This window comes from Misgurnus anguillicaudatus, chromosome 4 (genome assembly GCF_027580225.2).
Source record: "Misgurnus anguillicaudatus chromosome 4, ASM2758022v2, whole genome shotgun sequence".
Lineage (NCBI taxonomy): Eukaryota > Metazoa > Chordata > Actinopteri > Cypriniformes > Cobitidae > Misgurnus > Misgurnus anguillicaudatus.
The window spans coordinates 9,080,146-9,103,948 of NC_073340.2; the positions used below are offsets into that span (position 1 = coordinate 9,080,146).

Consider the following 23,803-nt stretch of genomic DNA (forward strand, 5'->3'; position numbering starts at 1 on the left):
CGCGTTGAATACAAACAGAATCCTATTACCGTGTGGGAGGGGCTTATAAATGCGCATGCAGACGTGCGCATTTTACTTTCACTTTTGAAATACACAACTGTTTAAATGCAGTGCTTGCGTACGCTGCATTAAATCTCTTATGAATTTGCGTCCCAAGCAGAACAACCGGCTACTCCTCCATAAAGCGCTGCTTGAATGATGAGTTTATTATTTTTCTTATTGAAATATACAAACAACAAAACGATCTCGCGTATATTAAACATCATATATGGATATTATAACAAAAACGAGTAGGCACGCGGCTTCTGCCATCGTCTGGTCAGTCAGCTCGCCTCGCACACTCTGACATGAATAAATGAAATCTGAAACCTGCTGCTCTGTGATGTGACGCACGTTCAGCTCCGCTAAATTCAGGCAGCAGACACATTCAGATGTTAGTGTTTGCTCTCTCTAACAAAACTAAATGATTTAACTCTTTCACCGCCATTGACGAGATTTTCCGTCTTTCTGCAAAAGTCCTTGGGTGTCAAAAAAATTTGGTGTTTTTGAAGAAACCTACCCATGTTTGAGAGGTGATTACAAGAGAACTAATGAAGGTAGGATGAAACGTTTTTTTTTTTTTTAAAGCTTTCATCTGATATATTGTTTGTTTATATTTTTAAAGAAGAACATTTTCTGGAAGGCATTAAACTTTTGTGAAAATCATGAAAAATGCTGGCGCTGGCTGGCAACTTTTTTTAAAACGCTGGCGGGGAAAGAGTTAATTACAAGAAAATATCTAAACGACGGTGAAAGGAGGTGTCGCGGTGGGCAAGTGATCTAACCGGTGAGAGGCTGAAGCTTCTTTATCGTGAAAATATCTGAACAGTGATATAAATATGCTTATAGGAATATCCAGAAGCAAGCTGCGTGTGTAAATGGTATTTCTTCTGCGGCGCATATTGACTTTTCTGCACAACAGCACCATTTTGCATTTGGATGTAGCGGCATTTCACTGTAAATCATTAAGCAGCGTTGCAAGCAGAATCGCACAATTAATAGTGTCAGCCCTATAACTTACAGTATCATGGCAAAAGCACAAGCAGCAGCTTGTTGTGTACCTTGGAGAAACATCAGCAGTGATGGAGGTAAATAAATAGGGACTTTTGTTGCAGCTTGAGTTGTAAAATATTGCTCCTCAACTTGGTTTTTATTATTGTTTATACTATTGCAACCGGAAATGCGTATGAGGAATTTTTTGACCCGAGGGAGGGGTTCTATCTTACAAAATCACAGCGTTCACGGTCCATGTAGAATTGATGCAGTTACATTTCTGGAGAGGTTTGCAGCAGGCTACACAGTGCTAAGCACAGGTCTGACGCAAAAGAATAAATCAGGCTTAACACACTTAGGGACGGCTTTTCGAATAGTTTTATCCAGGACTAGGCGTTAGTTATATTAACTAAGTGCGACACAAACTCTATTTTTCAATCACTCTGAAGAGACTTATATTACTCCGCTGAATTTGGACATACAGATAGAATTTATACATTATTAAAAAAGTTAAACTCTTTTTATTGGGAATGAACACAAAAAATAGACAATGTTGTGCTTTTCGCAAAGTTAAGAAAATAAACATGATGCGCGTTCTGTTCTCTCTTCCTCAGTAAAGTCCTTTTTAGAAACGCCTCTGAGAAATTTACAGTAACTTAGCGAATACTTGCCAAACAAACGAAAAGTAAATGTCTACATAATGCTTGTAATGTCTACTTTTAAATGTAAGTGAAATCGAAAACAAATATTCTTATTCAGTGTAAAATGTATAAGAAGAAGAGGTATAGTCTTTCTTTTGTTACTTCATTATACAACATATACTGAGATCGCCACACCCCCGCACCATTGATAGTAAAAGATCCTTATGCATAGCTCACTCCCCACAGTCAATAGAAGCTCAATCTCTGTAGGCTCTCAATGCTGTGCAGAGTTGTGTTATCTGAGTGCAGCAAACATGACATGAAAGTTCTCTCTAGACACAAGTGATTCTTTTTGCTTCCATCCACATGCACACAAACGGCATCATATTTGATGTGCTTTGTTGTATTCTTATATTGTAAAGAACGTGATTGCAAACATGACATTGAAATCCTTATTTACTTGCGTATGTGTGTACCTGCAAGTTCTCTCCAGACACGAGTGATTTCTTTGTGCTTCCGTTAAACCGTATGCATACACGCACACAGCATATTTGATGTACTTTGTGGTATATTGTACTATAAATAATGCTATTGCAAACTGGACATCTAAAACCTTGTTTTTTGCGTCTATCTCTGCACAGCAAGTTTATTACATGCACGATCACTAGCCAGGCATTCCTTTGTGCTTCTTTCAAACCACACCGATGTATTGATAAGTTGACCACGCTCATCCTTTGTTGCGTTTGTACTATATGGATTACAAAAACACAAATAAAACTCTGGACAATGATGGGCAGTTCTTTTGTGTTTTTTGCCTTCTCTTAGATAATGAACTGACCAACCAAACTAACTCTGTGATCATTTTTACAATGGCCAAACAGGACTTTTACCAGAGTTTAACCACACAATACACTGCATCCCTCACTACATTAACCATGATTACTATAGCATTTGTAGCCAAAAACATGGGTTCTAAATCAATATATTGCTAATATAATGCATAATTTTAAAGAAAAAAAACTGTAGTCTACTAGATCCTCTTTTGAAAAGTCTTGTGAAAACACGTTAAAGGTATTGCGTAAGATTTTCTTTTCCGAGTGGATCACCTAGACTATTGGTCATTCCAGTTGTCAATCATTCTGATGACATGTTGACGTAAGGCCATCGTACATGCTCGTCCCTAGGTTCGCTTTCTGCGCATACGCACTTTAACGTGTATATGTGTGGTGGGCTACGGTTTCAACCATTCATTGAAGCTCGCGTTCTCACCATGTTTTTCAAAATGTCTGAGGGTTCGCAAGAGAAAAGGTGTCTACGAATTGTATGACAAGAAGAGAAAGGCCTCTGAAGTAAGAAACCAAAGTGTTTTTGGGAGAATATTTCATACGCTGGGGTGCGCTAAAAGCACAGGTTGGGCTTGCCATGCTAAGTTTCTACTCAACAGGTAAAGTTTGTCGTGCTATTTGGAAAAATCCATTTAAAATCACTGCTAGTAAAAATTGATGTAAGCTATGATTAGCGATGCTAGCCCTGGCACATGTTACGAACCACGAAGACATGGTAAACATGCCAACAGCAACTTGTAAACAGAGCCAAGAGAAGAACTAGGCTCCTGCATGCTCGCTCTCTCTCGTGCACGCGTTTAATAGGCGTTCCCCCTCGGGAGGAGGTAGTGTGTTGCGTGTGTGCATTTTTTTTTTTTAAAGTGGAGAGGCGGTTCTCTTCAAAAATTCGGGAAAATCTTCCGCTATACCTTCAAGTATGGGTTTTGTGGACTTATCAGTGACTTAAATTTGCTTTTTCAAAAACCATTCATAAATACAAACATGTTGCTCGCATAATATTGTAGCCCAGTTTGTGCTGAACACAATGTATGAGACCTTTTGCCATGATTATGATTTTAAGCAACTGAAAAATGCACAAATGTCAGTGCAGGTCAAAACTGGTGCAAAATCAGCAAAAATCCCAGAGGGTTAAGACATTTAAGTAGATTTTGCAAAGAAACCTTACAAAAAACTGATGCATAAAAAATACTGGTGTGCATCGTGACATAAAACAATAGAGCTGATGTAGTATACTATATGGTAAGATATATCAGTGCAAGGTGTTTTTAAATTAAGGCACCATAAAAACATGCATTTAGTCTGGGACTAGGATAAGCCCAGTCCAGGAAACCGGCCCTTCAGATATTACTTAGTGTGGCCAAAAATTTGTGAGGCACCTCTTTTCATGAAGGGGGGTTTGGAAAAGGATTTGATGCACGCTAGACATTCTTCTTTAACAAAACATTCACATAAAATGTCCAGTATATGTACTTATGCCGCCATAGTTAGTTTGTCTAGAACAAAGCATTCACATAACTCAACTGGGTGATATACTTATGCCGCAATAGTTAGCCTGTCTGGAACCGAGCTGATTTAAACCACAATACTGTGTATAAATATGTATCTCTCTCAGGGGTTTTTCTTCTAGAAGAAGTTTTCCCCCTAGACTAGCCAGGAGGGATTTTCTCCTAGGGGTTTTTTTATTCCCTTGACAGTCGCCATCTTTGGCATAATTTACTATTTTACAGTATACGTTATATTACTACTAAGCTCGCTTGTCTATGCTTTTCCTACATCTATTAATGTAAAGCTGCTTTGAAACAATTAACAATTGTGAAAAGCGCTATATAAATAAAATTGAATTGAAAAAAATAGATAGTTCAGGTCTTCTCGGGTCCGTTCGGCAAAAACACATTTATTTTAAATAACCTGAGACCCTATGCTGTTAATTTTATACCTGAGCCGTGTCCGAGGCACACAAAAAAAACGTTTAGACCCGATTCTGCTCAGGTCGGACCTCTGGCTTTCGGATTCTAAATGGACCCGTGAAGACCTCTAGTGAGAGGTGCACAAACAGGCAGGAGACAGTGGGTGAGTGTGGTCTCCAGTAAATCCAAGTCACTGTTTAAGCCCACCTCTACCCACAATGGAAAAAACACGAAATGACGTTGGGTGATGTTCTGCTCAGATTAGACAGATCAAATTCAGTGCTCCTGCAAAAAAGCAAAAACGCAAGACGTTCGGCAAGTATAAACCGCTCACAGAACGCTCACTGCCCATAGAAAACGATAAAAAAAGGCATCCGCCACTGCCAGAAACACGTTCTGTGTGATCCCCCAAGTCGTTTTGGATAGAAGTCTCTGCTAAATGCATAAATGTAAGACATCATTGTACATGCATATTTGTATGATAATGTTTGCTGTTAAAAATTATTTAGAAGTTCTAAAGAAAGATATTTGTTTTAATAAATGCTCTTATTGGGAAAGTGTATAAAGTTTCGAGTAGTATGTTTTAATAGAAACTCATGCTTTCTTATCTCAAACGATAAGCAAAACTTTTTTCCCATGATATGTCCGCTTACTGATGACCTTAAACAAACATATTTTTTCCATTATTAGCTTTGTGTTTTCAGTTAATGCAATGCTATAAACATTAATCAGCCTTGTATCTAGCTATAGGCCTACTCTATAAACAACAACGTTTTCTAGCCAAGTAGTCTAATGGCTGTTGTGATTGCTCCATTCACGATAAACAGTACGATAACACTGTTCACATGATTTCTGTCATTAGATTTACATCACTGTCAGTACAGACACATGCCAACAGCAACAGCTCACCAGTTTTAATACGAGGAGGAGCCGCCAGTCTCACAGTTCACAGCAGACTTAATATAGTTTAATGGATTCACATGCCAGGGTCCATTATGCAATATGATGTGCTTGTTTTGACTTAGAAAATGAGACTGCTGAATAACCACTAGGAAATGAAAGTGGACTTTGCCAGTGTTGAGGCCGCCATTGTCTGTGATAATCATCGTAATCCCAGTTCAACGCGATTACCTTTCGTGTTTATGTATTCGGCGCTACGTCTGGCCATTCGATCTGGCGAAGCATTTCTTCAACATCTTATTGCATTAGGCGACAAAGATAACAAGCTGTCATCGTAGATTTTGTTTTATTAATCTCTCGCTCAATAGCTTCAAGCAAGAGCAGCTTCAAAATGTTGGCATGGACTGTACAAGTCAGATTCAAGCTTTAATATAGCGATATTTAGATTTTCTCATTTTAGACCGGACTGTCTCTGAAAGTCATGTTTTTTTCTCCTGAAAGTATCCTAAATATTCAGCGAGTTTAAAAAAAAATTGACATTTGGAACACTTTGGAAACTATGCTCTTGCTTGCACAGGCTGATATCATCAGATAAGCACGCTTGTTCCCATGTGATAAGAGCTACCAAACTGTTTAGTGGGAAATGACCACAAAGTGGTGTATTGAAAGTTTTTCTAAACCACTTTGATGACAGTCACTGCTTACACGAATCAAGCTGCAACATGGTACAAAGTAAGTCACACAAATGTGTACTGGGCATTTTTGCAAAAAAGATTACAAAAACATTTATCACCCAGCTAGACAGGGCCGGCGTCAAGGGGGGCATTCGCGGGCAGTGCCCCCCCGAACAGGTTGTTGTGCCCCCCCACAAAGTTTTTAATTACTTTAATATATATCAAGAATAATTAAAATAAATTAAACATTGAATGTTTCATGACTTGTAATGTAATCAAATGAGGAAAATATAGTTGATATAAGTTTTCTTTAATTAAAATAGACCAGTTTCTCTGATTGGATGTATTGCCGCGTCTCACCCGTCTTAGGTCTTTAGCATATTTGTGACTTGATACTAGCAACGTGTTTTTTCGCGGCATTTTATGGATCGTGTAAAATATGGATATTAGAACATTTAGAACGAACCAGCATCGCCTGCTTCATCTTCATGCAAACACAGACTGGCTCAAACTCAGAGATTAGAGGTCGAGGTGGAATTTACAAATCTACAGGACACTGTTTTAAGGAAGTTTAATGTTCTTACAAGCCGTCTTCAGCTATTTTAAAGGCAAGTTAGCGTTGTTTTAAATTACGTAAGCTTAAATGTGAAGTGTGGCTATAGACCGTTAACAGCATTACGACGTGATTATGGTAAAGCGGCTTTTTTAAAGCTAGGACGCGGTGTGCGATGCGCTATGAAACGCATTCATTTCAATGGCTTGCGAGGGCGGTCTGTTGTTGCGTCGAGCTAAGCGCGACCGCAGCGGAGCTCAGCTTGCGCTCACGCCGCGGTCGAAGTTCAATAGTTTTGCGCATAGTTTGTGGTCTTTTGCACTTTATACAGGAAATTAGCTGACAGTCTGTACTAGTTGTATGAGTGTGTGCTTGCTGTATTTGTTGTTTTAATGTCTTGTTTTTGCAAGTTATTGTTGCTATTGCGTGCCCCCCTGTTGGAAGCCGAGTGCCTCCCTGTTAGTTATGGTCTGGCGCAGGCTCTGCAGCTAGAAGAGTCATTTTACTGTTTTCTACTTAAAATCATCCTATATAATGCAAATTACATATATTGACTATACTATTGACTGAGTAAGGTCATGTCAAAGATTGAAATCAATGTGAAACCAAACTTTAATGCTCCTACATAATTAGATTATGAGACTTTAATCTGGATTTCACTGACAGGGTCATATTGAAGCAACGCATTTGTAAACATGAAATTGAGCTTGTTTTTGCAACCTGTGCCGTGATCAAACACTTTGGCCCTATTTTAACAATCTAAGCAGATTGTCTAAAGCGCATGGCGCACAGTCTAAACGGGCGTGTCCGATTCCACTTTTGCTAATTTAACGACAAGAAAAATGGTTTGTGCGCCAAGCTCACAGTCTAAAAGGGTTGTTACTATTCTTGTAATGAGCAATGGGTATGTTTTGGGTGTAACGTACAATAAACCAATGAGAGCCTCCGCTCTCATCCTTTTTAAAAGCCAGTTGTGCTGGGGTCATGCTGATTCCCTATTTAGATGACGGAATTTATGAACTGAAATACTAAGCGGAGAAAGATGACCACCAGTTTAAGATTGATGTTAAATTGTGTTGTTTTCATTTGTATTGAAATTGTTAATTTTTATATTAGAACCTTGAAAAGTCGTTTTCTTTCAGTCATGAAAGTAAAATTAGCAGGCTTTAAACGGAAGAAAGAAAAGAAACAATTTTCTCAGTTTGAAATGAAACGCAAATGAAGTCAGGGCTCTATGAAAGCATCTTTAACACGCAACCCTGGACAGAGCTGACCAATATCGCATTATTTCATCATTTTGCGCATGTAGGCCCAGAAAGCTGGTCAACCATAATAAGTAAATTCCTAAAGCGATAATTTTTTCTTATAACGCGTTTCTCGTTTCATGTGTACTGATCAATCTACAGGTTATTTAGTTCTGTAACACACACTGAAGTTTGATGACTTAGAGTTTTTCAAAATAAAAGTAAATCGGGTTTAAAAGTGAGGAGATCCTGTCGGGACAAAAGTGTTACTTTAAAAAAAACTGCTGCTAATACTGTCGCGTTATGTTGAAAATTTATATTAATCTAATTGGATTTAATTTAATTTTCATAATGTTCAAACTGTTGAATTTAAGTTTGTACTGTTGGTTGCTTTTAACACTTGACATTAAAAAATGAAAATGTAACTTAATAATTTTTTGCAAAGATAAACAACAAAATATGTTTGCAGTTACATATTTACCAGGTCACAGTCATGTATATAACGAAAAACAACGTAACAACGCGTGAGTAAGGGTGTCAGGATTTCGATTTTATATCGAAATCGATAGAAATTAAGTCACAACCTCAAACTTAAAAAATAAAATAATTGGCGATGCTGCCACGCCTCCATGTCGCATTCGGTCGGCTTGCCAAGCAGAAAAAAAACACTTGAGTGATGCGAGTCAAACTCCTCTAACTTAGCTAGCTACAGCCAGTTAAAAGATAGCATGGCAGATGCAGGAGACACCACGCCAGCTGCTCTTTACATGGGAAACAAAAGAACGCGCCTCTCGCCTTCAGCTGAACTCAGAGCACGCAGCAGAACGGCATCTGTGACAGGAACCAGTCATTGAACTGAGATCTGTTTAAGTTTCACAACAACCTATTTCAGTTGCTTAAGAGTTTTAAAAACAGCATTTAAACATGACTAATAAAAGTGCATTTTTAAGGTGCAAAGTACTCACAGGAATGTTCATCTGACAGGAAGTTTTGTTTTATCAGGTATGTGCGTGTACCATATTTTTACACTGGCAGCACGACTAACATGGCAGGGCATCTCCGGGGTCAAGGTCAGATATTATATTTCATAAAAGTCTAGTTTAAAAATGGCATAGCATTTTTTGTGCTTTCAAAAAAAAGTAAAAACCGAGAATCGAATTGTGACATTAGAATCGAAAATGTAATCGAATCGAGGATTTGGAGAATCGTGACACCCCAGTATGTTGAAAGAGAAAATATACTGAAGTCGTTTTACACTTGCTTAAAATTCCACCTGGTATTGATAGACCATGCTTGTGAATTATTGACCACAACAAACGTTATCTTTTAAAATTATGTTTTTCTGAAAAAATGGTACTTGTAAAGAAATTGTTTATTTATTCTAGCTTTAAGTTAACATGCTGGTTTCAAAAACTTAGTTCAAAATCTACCTACATTATAATGGCTGGCATATTTTTAACCCATGCAGGGTAAATATTTAACAACACACCACTGGGTAAAAATCGTGTTTGTCCAATATTTACCCAGCATGGGTTAAAAATAACCCAGCCATTTTAATATAACAATAAACTTGAAAATTGTGAATTTTATCTTCTTAAAGTAAAATATTAGATTTGGTACTTGGTAGACTTATTTTTAGAAGATAAAATGCACCATATAATATTTGGCATTAACTCTTAGTTAAACATGAACGTAAGAAAAACAATTGTATATATTTAGTAAAAGGCTTAAATCAGAACGAAGGAAGATTCACGAAAAGGTAGAAGAGATCAGGTTGGATTCGGTTGACATGAGTATTAAAGGTCACATATTGTCAAATCTGAAATGTTGTGGCATTTTTAATGATAACTGAGGTCTAGGGGCTATGTAACTACCATATAAGAGTCAAATGCACACAGCCTGCTTAAAGTAGCTGTGTTTTGAAACTGTTCGTTTGCACTTACGTAAAATCGTGATGTCAGGAATACACAGTCGCCGCCTTCAGATTTCACCCTGAGCACTGTCCACCGTCCCACCCCCTTTTTGCCAAACAAACCCCTAAGGAAGTTCACCCTATGTGAGAAAATGCTGTTCAATTGATAGATGTCAGGAAACTAAATCATTACACAGGCTTCTGAAAAACATTTATATACGAGTACAATGGTTAATGTTCATTTATTCAGAAATTCCTCAACAATTAGTTCGATTTTAGCCGTCTGTTCTAAACGTTATACAAGTGACTGCTTCAGTGTGGCACAATGTCAGTTTCACCAAGAATCTCAAAGATGTTGCAGTTCTTACTTTTTTGGGTCTGACCTTAAATCCACAACCCGTAAGTAAACACATTTTAAGTAGGGATGCACGATAAATTGCACACGATTGTCACGCGCATCTAGTTGATTAAAAAGCGCCATCACCTGCTTTCAGAACCGGCTGCCGGTTTCCGCTTCTAAAAGCAGCTGATGGTGATTTACTACTTATCAATGAACCGGCTTTACTGACAAGGTGCGCGAGACAATCACATTCCATTTATCATGTAGCCATAACTTTAAAATTACATTATGGAGCCAGAGAAAACAGAAATGATATATGGTAAGCAGTTATGCAACGCTAATGTGATGCTGACGTGTTGCTGACTGAATGCTTACGTCTTGTTTTGTAAGTTAAAGTCTTTGGTAGCCACAAGTTTTGATAGAATATCTGTTGGAAATCAGACATTGATTGTTTTCCTGAGTTCCAGACACCGGCAAAAGTAAGGACTGCAACATCTTTGAGTTAAACATGGTAAGGTTAACATCTCAGAGTCTGTGTCTCTCGGTCTCAGTTTACTAAACTAACATTTACAGTAGTGTACAGAAACTAACATTTAGTGTTCTTCCATGGGTAACTTTATTTCAACTGTGTATTTCACTCATAAAACAATAGGACAATCAGAAGAGAGGCTCATGAATATTACTCATTACAGGCAAAAACGACCTGTTCTTAGCAGAGCTCCTGAAAGAGGAGCAATATATAGTAATATATTGACAATAAAAACAATATATTGTTTTTGGTACTTAAACTGCTAATATATATTATTAAAGGCATCATAACCTAAAATTAACCTAGAAAGATTTAAAAATGTGTGACCTTTAAATGCAACAGTTTATGAAGTACAATTTTAGTTGGATAAAACAATGATTTCAAGTTAACATAATGACAAAAATGTAAAGGTAACAATTTTCTTTTCAATTTTATCATGTGTGATATGGGAGAGCAGGGGAAAAAGTAAAATTTTTCAGAAAAACAAAATTTTAAATGTAAAAGACAATGTTTGAGACAGATATATTTTTGCTGTGGTCAGGAACTCACATGTGTGGTCTATCCATCAGGAGGAATTTTGAACAAATGTAAAACGACTTAATAAAGTATAATTTCACTTTAAACATTAGTTGCACATTGTTACTTTTGACCCTGTCATCTGGGATGAAAGTAAAACACAGGTGGGTCAAATGTAACACAACTGAAGATAGGTTGTGTTACACTTGTTTTTAGTAAATATACATGACTATGACCTCGTTAATATGTAACTGCAAACATATTGTTATTTATCTTTGTAAAAAAAGTAATCAAATTACATTATCATTCTAAATTTCATTTTTTTAAATGTATTAAAAGCAACAGTACAAACTTAAATAGTTGAGAATAAAACTTTTTTTCAACAGTTTGAACACTATGAAAATTAAATCAAATCAAATTAGAATACTATAAATTTTCAACATAACGCAACAGTATTAGCAGCGGACAAAAGTGTTACTTTCGTCCCGACAGGATCTCCTGACATTTAAACACAATTTACTTTTATTTTGAAAAACCCTGAGAAGGCAAACTTCAGGATGTGTTAGAGCACTAAATAACCTGTAGATTGATCAGTAATGTAACACATGAAACCAGAAACACAATGCGTTATATTAAAAAAATTAATTAAAAGTAAACAACGTGATATTTGTCAAGTCTGTCAAGGGTTGTGTGCTTAAGATGCTGTCATAGTTTGGGATGCAAATGTTATTAGGGCTCGAAAAAAAACGCTTTGTTACTTTCCCCCCGGTTCTCCCCTACATTTTTTGGTAACATTTTACAATAAAATTTTATTTCTTATCAATTAGTTAATGCATTAGCTAACATTAACTAACAATGAACAATAAATCTTTGCTCGTATTAATTTTGGCATTTACTAATACATTTATAAAATCAAGCATTGTAACTTAATGCACCATGAACTAACATGAATAATTGTATTGACATTAACTATCATTAGGAATTAATACATGTCGAAAACAATGAACAATATCGTTTTGTTCATGTTGGTTAATGCATTTACAAATATTTATTAATACAACCATATTGTTGTATTTCTTAAAATCAGACTTTTTCCATGTTTAAGTGCTATAATTGGATCCCCAGTGCTTCTATCAACCTAAAAAAAAAAGTTAAAAAGATCAACCCAGTAACGTTGTTTGGGGAGGCCATTTTCTGCAAGCATGTGAAAAAATAGGTCGTTTTAGATTTCGCCTGTTGTGTGACGTATAGGTATCAAGGCGAATTACAATAATACCGCCCCCTTAATCCGCACCATCAAACCACAGCACTGCCATTTAGTGCAGAGAGAAAGAGAGCGAAAAATAATTGACAGCACAATATATAGTTTCAACTACAACAAACAGCCATCATTGTGATCAGTGTTTGGATGTCATGCGATCATTTGCATTTAAAATGACACACCTTTTATGTGGCAATTTTATCATGCTATAATAAATGATATATGGTATATACATTTTGAGCTAAAACTTCACATACGTACTATGCGGACACAAAACATTAATTTTACATCTTGTAAAAAAAACTCATAATATGACCCCTTTAAACTATAGTAGGTCATTCCTTGACAGGTTCCATTGTGACAACTTAGTATATAGTAGCGGTTTCCCGGACAGGGTTTATCCTAGTCCCAGACTAAAAAGCTTGTTTGAGACGCCTTAAATTTAAAAACACCTTGCACTGACATATAGTCCTGGATTAATCTAAACCCACACTCACCATGCGTTTAATGAACTGTATTTTTCCTGGGCAAAACCATTAAAAATTTAATTTGAATATTTATCAGGGTAGGACACTTTTGGCTATAAAATTGTATTAAGTTAAAAGTTTCAGCTTGACTTCTTTTTATTACTGTATTTACCAACAGGATGCTTTTGTCCTTGATGATAACCTTAACGCCTCTTGCCTAAACTGTGTTTTTCTTGACACTGAGATATGACGGGTTTGGAAACCGGTGTAATAGGGCAGTTTAATTATCCTCCAAATCGCTCAGCCACAACTGTGGCCACAAAGGAACCAAGTGGCATTCAACAGGAAACATCATGTAAGCCACTGAAGCGTGAGGTCATTTGTTGCCATAACAGTTATTAATCCTAGTGGTCAGCAATAGACGTTGCATTTAAGCGGCAAGAACTTCCAGAAACTTGTAGGGGTACAATAAGTCACAGACAGTCGAGAACAATTAAACCCAATTAATGATGTTTTGCATGGATCCAGTTTACTGCATCTCACCACATCAGTTCATCTAGCTCTTAAAGTGCAAAACAATATTTACGGTAATTATTGTTTTCCCTAAAAGATAATACTGACACAAATAAACAAATATAGACTAATATGGGAAAGTTATAGAGCAAATTGTCAGGACTTCATCTCTCTATACAGCTATGAGATAACGTGAAAATGATTTATTCAGAAAACCTTCAACTATGGGAATAGCATGATCTATGATAGCACATGTTTAGGATCTGATGCAGTTGGTTTTAATCTCCTCTGGATTTGTTCATTTGTTTCCCACAGACATGTTTACAGGGCTCGAAGTCTATCAAAGCCAAGATTAAGTGTCAAGTCTATTAAGGACAAGTGTGGGTCAAGCCCATGTCAAGTTTTAAGGTTTTTTGTATATTAAAGTTTTGCGTTAATGGTTGTGGTAAAGTTAATAGTTTATTTACTACGCATTATGGAAACCATTTTCCATTAACTACAACAACAGAGAGTATCCCGAATTACTCAATTTAACATAAACAGTGTTGGATAACTATTAAAACTAAACTATGGCTAGGTTGAATACCAGGTTGCAGGATTTGTTGCCATATAGCAAAATATTATATGCAAATATTACAATTTTAATGCAACATCTCCAAAAACCTGAATCAACCGTTCCAGTATTCAATGACATACAGTAATCCAATAATTGAAAAATAAGCCTCTTATCTTCTGTCATTTCATAAAAATCAGACATCATGACCGCACGTGTTCACACTTTATGGCCACTGAACACAAACTTTTAAAGCTACTTATGGAAAAATGCATGATAAATACGAAAACACAAACTGTTTATGCAAATGCAATTAGTAAACTAACGTGTTTTCAGTGAAACGATTGGGAACATCTGCAAGCTTTCAGAGTCATAAAGCACAAGCCAGATGATGGTTACAGCTCAATTGTGATAAACTAAATAAATCCAAATGGACTGTACATGGACCACAGCTATCTTATCACATGTGAATATTTACTGTAAAATCATCGTCATAATGTATTCCAATATCAGCAGATCCACTTACAGCATAAAGGACAACTTTGAAAAGCTCCATTTGTGGTTCATCTCTTAACATTTTTTTATCTTGAAGTAAGCTGACTATCATATCTAAACACATTGATGTTGTTTATAGTGCGTTTTGTTGTCAAAATATTTATAACATGTTTAAGAGCAGTAATGATGCCTTGGACCGTGAGCAGATGTTTCACCTGCTGACCGCTCACCTAAGCAGATGACCTCAAACCATATCTAAACACAGCTAAATTCTTCATACATGATTCACATTTGGATCTTGTTTTATAAGAGATTTACATGTATGTCAATTAGCATAAAAGCACTCCAACTTAGAAAAAGCTACGCAGTTACGAAAACATTTACGTTACAAACAATTTTCAAACATGCAGTGGTGTATGATGACAAAACATCTTTTTTTACTTTTAATGTAAATGATTTAAGTTAACACAACAAACAATACATCATTAGAAAGGTCTAAGGCTCCAGCATTTGTATTTGAACTTTATTTTATTTAGAAAATCTTAGTGACAGTAATGTTTTGATTTCTGTCACGAGTTATGAAAAGGAAAATCGGAGTTCATAACTGTAAAATGAAATATGACACTCAGTCGCATTCACTAGGTACGTTTACATGCAACACAATAATCAGTTTGTAATCGTATTGATGGCTCAATCGTATCGAAAAGCCTTCAAGTAAACACCTTAATACGATCGAGGATGATCGTATGCAAATTTGGATCGTATTGAAGGGGGTGGTGTACTCCGATCTGCAGGGGAAAAGTATGCATGTAAACGTGTGAATCGTAGTATTTTCTCAATCGGATGCAAAAATACATTGTCCGCATGCGCAGAACATTTGTGCTCAAGTTCACATCTCAAGTAATTACCTCTTATATCACATGAAACACGCAATAGCAACACGCACGATTAAGGAAATGTTAATGGGGTCACGCACTGTATACGCAAGTACATTTTGCAGCATTAATGTGTACTTTGAAAACATTCGGCTACTTAAATACAATAGCGTTGTGCCCTTTTTAAAGTGTGTTTTTGTGACTTTTATCTGAAAACTTCTTAACAACTTTATCCAACTCAGCTTTGACTTTTATCCAGAGATAAAGCGTGAACTCGACGAGAGATGTTGCCCACAGCGTAGCGTTGCCAAGTCCTCTGCTTTTATAAGAGTTTAGATTTGGGCTGCTGTTTAACCTATTTCCACCAGTTATTTTTTTCTGCGGGTTAAAGATGAAATTATTTCATTGATTAGATATTGATATTTAGACTGTGGACAGTCATTAGGATGCTTTTGGGCTAGTTTTGAATGTCTATTCGGATGGTTTTGATACGCAAATCTGGCAACCCTCGCCGTGCGCTTGCGCAAACGTTCGGATTCTATAGAATGTACATGTAAACAAACATTTAAATCAGATTTCAATGTTTATGTTGCATGTAAACTGTCTAGTAGTAAACTTCAATCAGATTAAATACAGTCGGATTAACAATTTTGTGCATGCAAATATAGCCACTGAGAAAAATCTAATGCCTGGTTGTCATGAAAGTAGTGCTGGGTTTCGATTCAAATTTGAAGAATCGATTCCGATAATCAAGATCTTGAATCGATTATCATTATTCAATCCGATCAGATCTTCGAGATTTAGATAAGTGTTTTTGAAAAAAAAAAATCCCAGCTGTTACCTGAATTACAGTTTTCAAAACAACCGCTTGCTTAACGTTACTGACCGCAATGTTCGTTGTTTTAATGTCCTTCCACCTTGCGCGCATGCGTGAATTCAATGACGTGGCAAGTTTAAGTTATTAATTATTAAATCGATCATCTGAGTTACGGATTGATCTTTAGAGATTAATGTGAAAATCGATTCAGAATTGGTGAATCGATTTTTTCAACACAGCCCTACATGAAAGCACTTCACAAAACAAGTTCCCTCTGGGCTTTTGATTTAAAGGCGTGCACGTTTGGAGAAATTTATTGATTTTATATGTTTACTTCAAATAAAGAGAGGAGTAATATGTATTAAATTTTTGGCCCAAACACGGCGATATTAGCCACTGATGTTGTTTTGCTAACATTTCCAATAGTCCGTTTATTCATACGTGAAGCCTGAGGGCGCCCTCGTGCAAAGACAGTGCTGAGACAGTCTAGATTTGACACGCGAACGAGAGGTTGGGTCAGTGTCATCATACAGCCTTATATGGGCATTATTCCCCCACCCCCCGCCAATAAAAACATGCACATGCACAAAAGTTGACATATAAAACAAGACAATAAACTCAGTTGGAATTATATATGGTGTATTTGTTTTCTTCCAGTGATGTCAGGTATTTTAACAAACAATACACTATATTTATTATACTGCAACGCTTATAAACATATTTTTAACACTGTAGAATACAAAAATATATTATAGTTACATTTTACGATCCAAAGCCACATCAGCTCACATATGGCTATTTAAAACACTCGACTTCTGTTATAAAGGGAGTTTGTAGCAAAACATGGTTTTAATCCCGTTATTTGTTGTGTTTTGATGGTGTGCTAAGCTAAGATAACGTGAATCTACGGCATGTTAGATATGAAAAAGAGGTTTTAGGAATGATTTTGAATGGTAAAGCTCATTGAAATATTTTGTTTTGGAAGAAATGCATTTGAAACAAAAGTCAAATAAGGTGAATTGAGATATTTAATCCCTCTTTTCTTTGATTAAAACACTGATTAGATCGTTGTCAGTAATTACAAAAGAATGATATAGATGGCCATATTTCGTCTGAAGAGGTGTGAATGTCTATTTCCCTTGACATTCTTACTGGTTACTGGAGGGGGCCGATGATGAACTGGTTAAATGTCTTCTGAAGTGAAGCGATTGTTTTTTAATGTTGCATCAGAGGTTTATTATAAAAACGCATACGACCGTAGTTTAAAATCTGAATTTTATTTATTTTATTTTTTTATACGTAATGTTTTTTTTTTTGCCTTTATTTGACAGTGATTAAGGAGAGGACAGTACATGGAGGAGAGAGGGGTATGGGATCGGCAAATGACCACGAGCCGGGAATCAAACTCGGGTCGCCGAAAGTGCGAAAGCACCACATGTCGGAGCGCTGCCCACTACACCATCGGCTCCGACAATTTGAAATATTAATAAGGATATTATATGTAAAAACTAGTGATGCACCAATGTATCGGCCACCGATATTTATCGGCCGATTTTTGATTCATTTGAAACCTTCGGCATATCAGCAATAGCACGAGAAAAGCCGATACCGATTGTTTATTAATTAACTGCTTAAAGAAATCCATTATATGTAAAAAATGAGTTAATGTTGTTAATAAAATAAATGCTGAATAGCAAAAACCACATTTGAAGGTTGTCATGCTGTCTTATTATATGCCTCTCTTATTATGTTGGTCAGTTGGATGTTAATTAGATCCAATCCATGTTCAGTAAAAATAATTTGATGCAGAAATAAATTAGCTAATAGACCAACTGTATAGTATTGTATACAAGTGTTTGATATCAGTATCGGCCAGAAGTTGTCTGTTTAAATCGGAATCGGCCCAAAAAAATCCTATCGGTGCATCCCTAAACCCAAGTGTTCCCGACATGTTTTCTTGTAAATTAGCATAGGATGCAACTAAAAACATTGCAAAAACTAAAGTCAGAATATAAAAATGAAGAAACTGAGTTTTAATGTGATCCACAGTCATTTTGCGCATCGTCAGTGCACACACAGGCGGCGTTTAGTGACTTTTGCATCTGAGCACCTTAAATGTTTCCTTAGAAAAACCCATCAGACACTATACTACTCGCTGAATTGTAAAATACTCTCAGGTGTGTTTCCCTGTAGGGTTTATTTTTTTTGAAAACAGCAATTTTTTTTAAATCCCTTAAAAAAAAAACTTGCTATGAACCAGACATTTTAAACAGATCTTCAGTAGTGACTTATGGGGCAGTTTCACAGACAGGGTTTAGATTAATTCAGGATTAGGCCTTTGTAAAACTACTTAAATGTCCTAATATAACTAATAATCTCTACAAAAACGATACTAGTGTGCATCTTGAGACAAAACAATGGCACTGATATATGTTAGGATGTCAGTACAAAGTGTTTCCAAATTAAGGCAGCACAAACATGTATTTCAGTCTAGGATTAGGATAAACCCTGTCTGGGAAACCACCCCAATGCGCACAGTAGCAAATTAACCTTGTTACACATGTAAAAGTTTACTGAAGTTGGCTACCTCTACAGTATTTCCTTTGATGCCTGGATCCAGTTTCTTCTCCAAAACAAAAATGTTCTCATCTCTCCAGAGATATTAAACAAGTTAATAATAATTGAAAGGTGGAAATTGAACTTTCTTAAATGGCCCCAATGGATTATAGCGGAACCATACTTTGAAATATAATATAAAAAACATACCTGAAGAGTTTTTAAGGAACCACGGAAGAGTTTGGAGTTGTCATGTTGGGAATGCAAGGGAAAAGCAGTAGATATATCCCTCAGAAAAACAGAATATGTTGTCTTTAGACTCCTTTCTCCATACTCCTTCCAGCCAATATGTCAATGCAGTGCTTTAAAATTGAGTATTTTTGAGATTTCTTGAAAGTATGAGGTTCCTCATCATCGTGAGAGAGTTTATCTGCATTTCTAGAGAGATAAAAGAATACATTTATAGGTTAAAAAAAACTAACTTCTGGCAAACAGCAGCTTTATGGCCACAAGAAAAACACATACTTGATATGCAGAATAGAACAAATGTATTCTTTACATAATCGGTTTTGCTATGCACGGTATGAGTGTAAAATGTAATTGACAGTGCCTCACACGATACAGATTAGATCTTGATACACTGCAGTTTAAGGAAACAGATGTTTTGCCATCGAGTCCTGCAACTGCATAATTGAGGTCCACATTTCATGTTGATCATTGTGTGCTAGCACGCTTCGAAAAAGAACAACATTACCACTTAAAACCCGAAGGGCGAACAGGACCATTCAAAATGTGATTTCAAAAATATGCATGGCTGATTTACCACTAATAATGGCAAAGCTTTAAATGAGTAAACTATACCATGAAACTTACAATTTGGATCAGGCTGATGAGAAACTCCCCCAATATGCAGTCCTACGGTATCTGCTCCTGCCTGTTGTTGCGTGTATGTGTGCGTCTGTCTGTATTTAGAGAATGAGATAAAGAGGAAATGTCAGTGCTGTATTTTACTGTAGATGGGGAAGTCATTAAGTGACATTGCAAGTGTAATGCTTAAAAAAAAGCATACATTTACATTATAAAATGTTGAAAAAAGTTTCATTGTTGATTGGTTTAGCTGCTAGTTAATATTTTAGTTTGATGAGTTTTTTCTCATCTGCTGTCACTTGTCACATAATCTAAAACTAGTTAAGGGAAATAGTGTCCCAGTGTAGCTTCCAAAATATTTGGATAAAAAAAACAATTGTTTCCAGTCCCTGAATCTGATTGGACGATGGTGCTGATACAAGACCAGAACAGCACTGGGACGTTTTGTGGATTTGTTATCATGCTATAAAAACAGAACAAGGCATCTTTTCTTGCTTTTTAAGTGAAGATTTGGATTAGCAACAAAGACTTTGGGCCCGTCCCAATACCTCCCCTTCCCCTACATTTTTGCCCTAACCCTTGCTTTTGCACGTGCACATGTAGGGGTATTACTTTAGGGAGCAAGACGGAGTGCTATTTTCCCCTTAGAATCAACCCTCAAAATGTAGTCAGGACCTATGCAGGCTTAAAACGAAGTGGGAGATGAAATTACCCAGGATACCTTGCGAGCCCAGCGAGCTAGTCAAACTTTTCGACCAAGATGGCAGACGTTGCTGGAAAGAACTATATTTTCGCATATAAGCATGTTAAAATTCTGGAAATTGTTGGAATGTGTTAGTTTGAACACGAGTTTTGTGTTTGTCAAGTTTTGAACGATAATGTTTGAAAATATTTCATGAAGCTATCTGATGACCTCACCCGACTGCTTCGAGAGAGTCTGTCCATCATGTATACATCTGTTCTGGGAAGTTTTGTCAATATTCAGAATGTGTGTTCCGGCGTTCACATGAACATGTATAACCCGGGCTTATCGAGAGTTTAATCATATTAATAATAATCACGCTGCATCTGACGTAGGCGAGCACGTTCGCTACGCTACTTTCCAAATGGATGTGTCCCATTTCATAGCGAAAGATTTGAAACCCCACTTCCCTCAGGGCTCCAGACTAGGAGCATAGGGGCCCCCAACTGAAAATTTTTAGGGGCGCAACCAGAAAATTTAGGGGCACACACTGTAAATCAACATGCTAACCAAATATTAACATTTCTACTAATTTTCACTGTATTACTAATAAATACTTTAATGATAGATGCAGAAAGTAGTGTGCTGTTTCAAATTCAGTGTCACATCACAAAAAAAGTGGTCAAATTTACTGGTTGCACATGTGCGACTGGATATAAAATTCAGTGGCACACTCTTAAATTTTGGTTGGTGGCAGTCTGGAGCCCTGCCCTCATTCAGGGGATTTTACTGTTGAGGGCACTCGAAACCAAGTGGAAGTTTTAAGGGGGTAGAAATTGGGACCGTGCCTTAGGGTCAGTTTCCCAGACAAGGTTTAGATTAAGCCAGGACTGGGCCTTAGTTAGTTAAGGATATTTAAGTAGTTTTTACAAACAAACCTTACAATAAAACATTGCCTCTTGAGACAAAGCAATGGCATTGATATATTTTAAGTTATGTCACTACAAGCTGTTTTAAGTTACGCCACCTCAAATATGCATTTTAGTCTGGGACTAGCCTTAAGACTCGTCCAGGGAACCACCCCATAGAGTCTTGCGCCACAGATTCAAGATCTACGGTTTACGAAAGTATGAGTTTTTCTCCTTGGGTTCGTTAGGAGTGTTCACTTACATGCCAAAATTCTTGCAAGTGGCGTCCAGAGGCGGACAGAAACCATAAGTGAGTGGGACATGACTGTTTTTGCACCATTTATGACAACAAGCAGAATAAATCTGGCAATGGAGACAAGCAGACTTTCGTTTGACAAATATCTTCTCAGCTGTCAATGCGGCATTGGATATGCCAGAAACAGCAAAGACTGCTAAACTCGAATGGTGTACGGTGAGTCATTTACATATGGTAAGCACTGACGTGCAAGTGTCCACTCATACAGTAAGACTCTTAAAACCTAGAGGTGGTTGAGGAAGTGACACGTCCAGACATTTTGAGAGCATTTAAGTGGAGCAGAGTCAACGTGTACTGTATAGTGTTAGCACAAAATCTGTCTCTGACATGTCGGATAGTAAAGTATACCTTGACACAACTTCCTGCGGCTCTGACCAATCAGAGATTAAAATATTGGCATGACAACACTCATCTAGACACACTCTTGATGGTCTTCTCATATTACACCTCATAACATGTTTCATTACTTCTCGATTCAAATGCATTTCATCAAGGTAACCCATTAGAGCGTTTAAGATTGGTAAAGAGCAAGAGCACATCCTAAAATAACTACAGCCAAAAAAAACTCCTCATCACTCGAACTGTTTTCCTTTTCACCAATATTAATCTGCTCCAAAAACTCTCAGCTGGAGACTCAATGAAACTTGAGACAAAACAATATTGTTACTTCAACTCACTGGAATTTACGGGCGGGAATTCAAAAAGAGAAATCCCTTGAGGATCTCCAAAGCCACTGGAGACTCTACAAAACAAGAGAGCAACAAACAAACTCTGTATGCGCATTGCACATCACACACTTTTGACCCTTCGGTCAAAGTTTCCGAGAAAGACTTGTCCCGCAGGCCTTCGATTTCACACGCTGATGATTCAACCAACTCACTTTTTGCTTTTCTTTTTAACAGCCTTGTTGTGTTGGAAGCACCTAATCCAGCCCTTACTTAACATACAATACATCATTTTAAATGGAGGATCTCTCTTTCTTTGAGCATTGTTTGTTAAAAACAAGCATGCATAGCAGGTATCTGCTATGTGTATATCAACCCACAACAAGGCAAGCTTTCAGCAACTGATTTTAAAATGTACATGGTGCATTTACAGTAGCTGCTTTGGACAGGTCAGTGCCGCCATCTTGGAAAGGTCAATTAGGAAACCTGTATGGATGAAAGTCATAAGAGCAGCTGCTGAAAAAACTGCTATTGCGTGGAATAAAACAGCTTGTCACATAATAAATTGCTACCCAGTCTCATGTAGATGCGTAGAAATAGCACGAAGTGTGAAAATCGTGCAATACATACGCCAAATTCCACTTTGGCATACATAAAATACGCCAGTCCTTCCCATTCACTTAAACGGTGCATCTTTTTTTGTCGTTTTATTTATTGGTTTCTAATTTTTTCTGTTTTTTTAAACCATTTTCGCTTGGGTTTAGGGTTAGATTTCAGATTTGCTTAATGAGGTTATTTAATATAAAGGTTTCTCCATGTTTTCGTCCATATTTAAGCCATGGTCGCTTGGAGTTGGGGTTAGAATACGCACAACCGGCACAACGTCATAGAATGTCTCTGAACAGGTTCACGCCCACTTTTGGGGGAAATCAGACTAGACCTTCCATTGACATCCATTCAAAATAGCGGAACAAAGCAACCTTCGTACACAGCCGGCAGGCGTAAATAACTTATGAAATCACTCAGATTAAACATGTTGGGTAATTATCTGTCCACCCTGCCTGCCATAGAGCGTGAAAGATACATTAACATATTTAATTTGGTCATAATAAAAACATGTCCCTTTCATTCTCCCAGCGTCAAATTTTGCTATTTATACGCAACTCCGTGAGACTGGGTTCCAAATCGCTTTAATAAATAAACTGCCTGAGTGCTTAGCTTTAATGTTTGCAATAAAACATTTATCTTGTTAAACTTGGGATGAACTATGCTACTGGTACAGAAATTGCACACTATATGTTTTTAGTGCCATTATACTTTTCTGACTATTATCATAAATCACTGTCATCAAAATAAAAGTCCTAAAATGACATCTTGCTTTGATAATCGTTGTAAGCCTTGCGCATTGCCAGAAACATTACAAAATCGTTCTTATTAATAGCGGTAATATGCTTGTTGTGATATTTTATCCTTGGGTGATTACATCCAAATGTTTTGAAATAGTACATCTACAGACATGAAGTGAGTGAGTCATTTAAACTGTAATTTCATCAAACAGGGTATATGAAGAAATATCTTGTTTCCTATGATCCAAGATGTATGAGAGAGTCTACAATTTGTCTACGCTTTGGCAAAGTCAAGAAAACATGTTCTGACGTCAGGCTTAAAACTGCACAGGGCAATGAAGCAAATTTGTCTTATCCACTTAAACCACTACTGTATGTTCACTAGCGAG

General features: G+C 36.9%; 1 protein-coding gene across 1 annotated transcript in view; it reads right to left on the reverse strand.

Annotated features, from left to right (window-relative positions):
* myocd (myocardin) overlaps nt 1-23,803 on the reverse strand; it is a 224,291-nt gene that overhangs the window by 164,805 nt on the left and 35,683 nt on the right. Inside the window, exons 4-5 of the mRNA XM_073866635.1 lie at nt 19,504-19,592; nt 18,841-19,068 (exon numbers count right to left, since the gene is read on the reverse strand). The gene's annotated coding sequence lies outside the window, so the exon portion shown is untranslated. The remainder of the gene's footprint in view (nt 1-18,840; nt 19,069-19,503; nt 19,593-23,803) is intronic.